This window comes from Pyxicephalus adspersus, chromosome 2 (assembly GCF_032062135.1).
Source record: "Pyxicephalus adspersus chromosome 2, UCB_Pads_2.0, whole genome shotgun sequence".
NCBI lineage: Eukaryota > Metazoa > Chordata > Amphibia > Anura > Pyxicephalidae > Pyxicephalus > Pyxicephalus adspersus.
Genome location: NC_092859.1, coordinates 8,747,086 through 8,754,665, shown reverse-complemented (window position 1 = coordinate 8,754,665; position 7,580 = coordinate 8,747,086). Strand labels below are relative to the sequence as shown.

The 7,580-nt window shown below is 42.8% G+C and overlaps 1 protein-coding gene across 1 annotated transcript in view; it reads right to left on the bottom strand.

The window, feature by feature from the left end:
- Window positions 1-7,580, bottom strand: part of LOC140322310 (NACHT, LRR and PYD domains-containing protein 3-like) — a 32,599-nt gene that overhangs the window by 22,291 nt on the left and 2,728 nt on the right. The window contains exons 2-3 of the mRNA XM_072398889.1: window positions 5,495-5,731; window positions 2,406-2,504 (exon numbers count right to left, since the gene is read on the bottom strand). The gene's annotated coding sequence lies outside the window, so the exon portion shown is untranslated. The remainder of the gene's footprint in view (window positions 1-2,405; window positions 2,505-5,494; window positions 5,732-7,580) is intronic.

The window sequence follows — 7,580 nt, the reverse complement described above, 5'->3', positions numbered from 1 at the left end:
AAGTAAGGATGTACAAAATCTCGGGCTTAACCATCCTTGCAGTTTTTTTTTGCCCGAGCGAAGGTCGGGCTTAACTGCAAGGAGGTTAAAGGACAAGCAAATCATAGTTTGTAACAGTTTTAAAGGGAAGGCGCTTTATATGCCCACCAGAAAGGCTAAGGTAATCAGAGGCTAAATTGCAGCAGCTTATGAAAATGTTGTGCATTTCACTGTAACATCTTATGAAGCAGATGTTTCTGTGAATTGTGTCACTTTTAGGAAGTTGCAGCAATTTCCATTTGAATGTCTCATCTTTCTGACCAACAAAAAAAACCTATCTTTTTAAAATGTTGTAAACTATGTTTGTTTTTTAATAAACTTTGTTTCCTACACTGGATCACACCCAACATTTGTGGTGACGCTTGAAGAATGCTGCTGGCTCTGCCTTTGTCCCACAAACGTTGGGAGGTATAAAATAAGGGTTGGGAAGGTTTATTCCATCTCAAACAACAACCTATTGATTCCTACTCTTTTCCCCAAAAATAGGACAGTGTATTATATTAATTTTTACTCCAAAAAATGCGCTTGGGCTTATTTTTAGGGGATGTCAATTTTTTCATGAACAACGTCATGGAACATCATAATAACTTTCCAAACCCTGAAATCCATCATGATTTTTTTGATATTCAGGAACAAAAATTAACATTTATTCAAATACAGTCATGTCATCATCTTCTGTAACATTATCATAACTCTCCAAACTCTGAATTCCATCTTGAATTTCTTGACTCCATTTCCTTTAGAACCATTGGCCCCAATTTCTCATGTCTAGCAAAAGCGTTTTCCTTAAATGAGCACCTCTTGTCAATGTATTTATATTTTGTAGATTATTGTCGGTATAGGGCTTATATTTCGAGCATCCTCAAAAATATGGAAAAATCATGCTAGGGCTTATTTTCAGGGTATGTCTTATTTCCAGGGAAACGGTGTGACAGGTGCTCACCTCCTGTTCCTGGTTAAGGATCCATTTTTAACTAATGTAGTCAGTCTTAGTACACCAAGCCAGGATACACTTGATACTCATTGACTTCTTTTGTTCCAATAGTGATTCTGTTCTAGTAGCAGGAGCTAACACAACAGCTCTGACTTGGGTACAACAGCCCATATTTAGATATAATTGTCTTGACCTGGAAACTTATCCACTGGGTGCCAACTTTAGTCACTGCTTGGGATGGTTTTAGTAGGGACAAACCGGGCAACTGACCAGGGGTTTCACTTTTCCAAAGATCCTAAAGGCACAGAGAACTTAAATGCTTTGCCCAATGCCCCTTTTGTCTATACCATTCCTTACCACAGCAGCTCTGGCTACACACAGGACTGATTTCACCTTTTTATCAGCATAACTCCTGTTTTGCTAATTGTAATCTTATCCTGATATACAAGTTCTGGTCCCAGGACTTTCAGAACTGACTCTTCAGATGTCAGTGACCTTTATTTTGTAAATGGGTAATAGAGAAGTACAGCAGATGTTGGGTAGCTTGTAAATGCTGTAATGTTTATTGACTGTCAATATTATCGAAGGGCACTTCCTATTTCACTTTGTTTTGGTTATGTGAAATGTCATTGTGGATATCAGAACTTTTAGAGCTGGAACCCACAAGCAGATTACATTAGAAAGGTAGAATATGGGCCATTTCAAACCCATTGTGTACTCCAGTCCCAGCCTCTCTGATTCAAGTGAATAGGAGAGACTGGGAATCATTGTTTACACAAGGCTGTAAGTAGCACAGTTCCCAAAAGCGGCATGTTGCTTTTTTGCTGCACATGTATTATTTTTTCTATTGGGAATTCTCAAATAAAGACAATAAAATGTGAACATAAAAAAAGGAAAGGAACACAATATATACAACAACATATAGCAAGGAAATTTGAACAGATCAAATATACAATTTACAGAAATAAAATAAGACCTTTACACATAAGAACTGAGTTGGCACAAACAATGCGGTAACAAATATAAACCTGTATGTAAAACAATAACTTAACATTCTCTAACAATCTTAATTTTTTTAAAGATTTGCACAGTGGCCATGGTATCGGGCAAACGTTGTTGTCCAATTTGCTTTTTCTGGCCCCACAACAATAGTTTGCAGTGTAGCCAGGAGATACCAACTGATTGATTTATACCACCAGTCTAAAAGACCACTAACTTTTTACCCAATACACGATCTTACTGTATGTCATGCCAGACATATCTTAATATCAAGATATCATAATTTAACTTAACTTTTAAACTTTACCCCACAGCCTTAAAAACAAAATTAAACCTATAAAACCATTATTCTATCTCTTCTGGTGACCTTTTAAATCATACAAAATAAAATGTTTAGGGCCTTATTGGAAATGAATAAATAGGGAGGACTTACCACCATCTGTCACCTTTTTTCTAATTGTAGGCAGCATAAGTACCTAATTTTGACATGGTATCCAATGGTATCCCCTTGCAGCCCCAGTATAACAGAACTCTGGAGAAGATAGGAGCAGTAAAAAGATCCAGTCAGTCATGCAGAAGTAAAAAGGGGAAAGAGAGAGCAGAGTGACATAGGCATAAGCTTATTAGTTTGCAGCTTTTCTTTTCATTGTCCTGACAAAAGATTGGGGAGCAAACCTACAAAAGATACTAAAGTTCACTAGAGAAAAACTTGGTCTCCTTTACAAAACTTTCTATGCTTATATATATTACTGTAGAGCTGCACCTTCTGCCCTCCATCGATGCCTTTGCTGACAACTCATGGCACGGACAGGAAGTGTCTTTATCATATACAACAGTTGTTGCGCAGCTTGTAAATAAAATCATTAAACTATCAGTAGTGGTACGGGTGCCTTTACACTGGTATTGCACATGTAGACTTGTTCTACTGTATAAAAGTGCTCAAAGTTGCTTTTAAAAATCAAATTAGAATTAAATACACTGAAGAATGGAGATATAATCTGTTTGTTAGCACATTCTGTACAGGTCACATCACTCTATACATTGTCTTTCAGCATTAGTAACTGGAAATGCTGGCTTTGTTTATTCAGGTGCTAAACTCAAAGTCAAAACATCCTTAAAACAACCCCATTAAGGGCCAAAAAGTTCTACTTGTAAAGAGAAAGTCAGGCACTGAGCATTTATGAAGTTAGAGGCTCAAAAGCACATCATTCCAGCTTCTTGTACCCCTTTTCAATTAGGGTAATGGTAAAGGTGGGGGCCCTTGGTGCTCGGCCAGTCCCCCCAAAACCAGCTTTAAAGAGGAAATATTCTATATTTAAAACTAATGTTCCTCTGCTGGGAACCAGATATTACCTGGAATAATAAATTACCACGTTTCTTGTTGTGCTCAGTGCTGGTAAAAGAAAGGAACACCTGACCTGAGCAAGAAGATAGGTACAATGGATGAGAGATAGGTTGACTTTAGAGGAAGGTTAGGAGTGAACTCCAGAGGGTACTGAATCTTTAGAAGGTGGAACATACTGGAATGTTGCAAATGCTAGGGGGTGGTAATTTACATAGGGAAGGGGTGGGGGTGAAAAGACAGATCCTTGCTAGATCTTTGCTCTTTAGTATTTTAGATGACCCTAAAAAAATTTTGTGGTCTTATTGGGAAACATCAAGAAATGGCAAATAAAAAAGTATTTTTTTTGGTACTGGTAGTCTTACCTCTTTAGAAGCATCAATGCACTTTCTGATATGTAAAGATACTTATGCACTCCAGTGCCTACATTCCTATATTTTTAAGTCTGCAGTGTGATTTGAAAGTCACTGATGCATCTTATTGTCTCAGGAAATTTTAAATGATTTTCGGTGATATCAAAAATGTAATGCTCACTGTTCATCTTGCTACAGGTTCAGACACGAGGAAGTAAAGAGCTGTCTCTACTAAAAGTTGGCATTCCATGCACACAGAGACACAGAAAATAAATAAGCACGGTGGGTGAGTAATAGAGGAACATTAGCTTTCTTAATAAAACCTGCATCCCACAACTTTGGTATAAGGTTAGCGTTAAGTGGGTTCAGTGTTTATTGTAAATGAGATCGACACTTTTTTTACAGTTAAAGGAAATCGTGCCACCTAAACTCGTGTCTGTGCAGTGCAAGATCAGGTGACATCACAAGAAGATGGAAGAAGATGGTGGCTCTCGGAGTTCAGCCTGCTCTTGGAAGAAGAAGGGAGGTGGGGTGGTATGGTACAAATTGGACCAGGATCGGGGTGGGATCAGCAGGCTTTAAATTTCTGACATTTTGCTTTATTTGTTCTCCTATATTGTCACCTTTTAAACCCTTATAAAGACGACCAGTGGCCATTCGTACATACATTATAAAATCATGATCACAATGATAAAGCCAGGCAGGGTGATAACTTTTAGCCCACTCATAATGTGGCTAAAAGTACTGTAGCTGTAAGAAGATCATAATATCACTGAGATGAAACAAAAGAAGAATATTAGTTCTGTGTTAGAAAAAGAAACCTATATAACGAGAATATACCAATCAGCTTGACTGGGGTACCTCGTACCTTGCCTTCCAACTCTTTCTCCCCCCCAACCTGCACTTACCAATTCACGTTCCTCCTTGACAGCCCCACTAATTTAAATATCCCTATACCTACAATAAAAACTCCATACTGAATGCGTTTTAAAATGGCTGTCAAGCAGCTGTTTATTTACATAACAAATTGTCCAATAATTAACATAAATTAACATAAATAAATATTCCAACATATTTAACAAATAACCCCCAAACCAATAAATAACCTTTAAATAACATTTAAATAACATTTACATAACATTTTAATGACAACCTTAACATTAACCCTTTCTAACTAACCAACCTATACCTCTCACTTACACCTTTCTTCACCAAAACCATTTTACCGAACAACTAGATTGCAGGTCCGGAAGGTAAAGTCCACCACGCCACCACATTTCCATAATAACCAAAACACCAATCCAACCAGGCCCCCTAGCAGCACAGCACCACCTCAGGGGCCTCCACCGTTCCACTTACAAGAGGGGGGGTTACGCCACCACCTTGGGTGCCCCCCCCCAACCTTAATTAACCCAGAACTCTTACCTTCCACCAAACCTCAACCGCCACAGCATACGGGTGGGACCCCTCACACCCGCATGCCCCTCCACACCCGGATTGCTCTCTGTATCCCATCCTGCAAACCTAGACACCACAAATCTTTTCCCACATCATTCAAGTGCACACCATCCAGTCTCAAAAAACGCCCTGTATCCTCCTCAAGCTCTCTATGCCTTACCACCACACCCCCATTTCTAGCCACGAACCTACCAACCTCCTTGTTATCCTTAATCCTGGCCTTATTATTACTGACAACGAACCTCGCCCCCCTTCAAACCGACTTTGCCACCATGTCTGACCAGACAAAAACCATCCCAGGGAATTTTAACTTTAAACGCAAAACATCCAACCTCACATCCCTAACCAAGCCTTTCATGGCCCTCTTACCCAGATCGTTCCCTCCGGCATGCATCACCACAAAGTCCGGCGCTTAATGCAGCGCTGCACATCGTCTAATCTCTGGGACCATCCTGCTCCACAGCATACCCCGCAATCCGATCCAACGGATCAACGCCTCTGCCCGTGAAAAGACCAGCTGCTGACCATCTGGCCGGATCCCCACTCTCTTTACACCCCACCAGACGTAAGAGTGCCTGACTATCCACACCAAACAGCTTCTAGAACCTGAAAGACAAACAAATAAAACAACAAATATTCCCTTGCTTTGCCCTGTTGCACCCCCTCCACACACACCCACGCCCTTCCATAACACCCCCAACACTATGACCCCTTACAACAAATGGGGCCTAACGTACAAACGAAACCTATTGGATTCCCATCTCCCAATCTTCTTAATGACCTCCTCCCCCAAGCCCCATCTGGCCACCTGCCTCACAATAAAGTCCTTGGTCACGTCCCGCCACCCCGCCACTTGAACCATAAGGCCATCCCCGCCATCAATCGATTAATCGCTGCCACCGATACACCTTTTGAAAATTAACTGGCTAACCAATACAATAGCACATGCAACGCGTCACCCACCTTGCCACCCAACCCCAGTTGGCCCCACAAGGCCTCCCATTCCTTCCACACCGCCGCATAAGCCCTCCAAGTGCCCGCACTCACCGACCGCTGAATCAAATCTCTTATGATCCCAGAGCAATCCCCCACAAATGAACCGGACATTGGTGACCGTAGGGCTCCGCCTCTGGCGCCAACTCACGAAATCTGTCCCACTGTAAACGAGACAAAGCATCAGCAATAACACTGCGAACCCCTGGAATGTGCCGTGCAAATACAAAAATATTATGCTGCATACATCTGAACACCAAATGCCGCATCAATCTAATCGCGGGCACTGAAGACACTGAAAACTTATTCACCGCCTGCACCACCCCCAAATTGTTGCCGTGAAACCTAACTTTCTTATTGGCCAACTCCCCTCCCCCCATAACTCAAGCGCTACAACTATAGGGAACAATTCCAACACTACCAAGTCCCGCACCAAACCCTCTGCCACCCAGATTTCCGGCCAGACCCCCACACACCATGGTCCCCCCAAGTATGCCACAAAGCCTGCAGCTCCCGCTGCGTCCGTAAACAGCTCCAGAGCCACCGCCTCTACCGGTCCATGCAACCAAAGGGCCCTACCATTGAATGAATCCAAAAACTCCTTCAAAACCCCAAGGTCAGCTCTCACTTCTTTAGACAACCTAACAAAATGGGACGGCGCCTTCACCCCTGCCGTAGCCGCCAAACGCCTGCAGAAAATCCTACCCATCCTAATAACCCGGTATGCGAAAATAAGCTCCCCCAGCAAGGATTGCACCTCCTGCAAGCGCATCTTACACCTACAACAAGCCCAAGCCACCTCCCCCTGCAGGTCCACCAGTTTTTCCCGCGGCAACCGGCTCTCCATGGCCAGCGTGTCCAATTCTATACCTAAAAACGTCAACACTGTCCTGGGTCCCTCCGTCTTCCCTTCCGCCAATGAAACCCCGACTGCAGCCACATGCTGCAACGTGGCTAACAAGACCCTGCACACCGAACTTCCGGCTGGACCAATCACCAAAAAATCATCCAAATAGTGAATGATCGAATCCACCTCCGCCACGGACCGCACTACCCACTCTAGGAAAGTGCTAAACTTTTCAAACAACGCGCAGGACATGGAACAACCCATGGGTAAACAACGATCAACAAAATACGCCCCTTCCCATATACATCCCAGCAGACGCAAGCACTGCGGATGTACTGGCAACAAATGAAAGGCAGCTTCAATGTCAGCCTTAGCCAACAGCGCTCCCCGTCCATACTTCTGAACCCAAGCAATCGCCGCATCGATGGAAGTATAGACCACCGAGCAAGCTTCCGGCCGAATCCCATCATTCACCGATTCCCCCGGCGGAAAAGATAAATGATGTATCACGCGAAACTTACCCACTTCTTTCTTGGGCACTATACCCAGCGGTGACACAATCAAATCCTCCAGCGGCGGCTCCCTCAGGGGACCACTCATCCTACCCAAACTCAC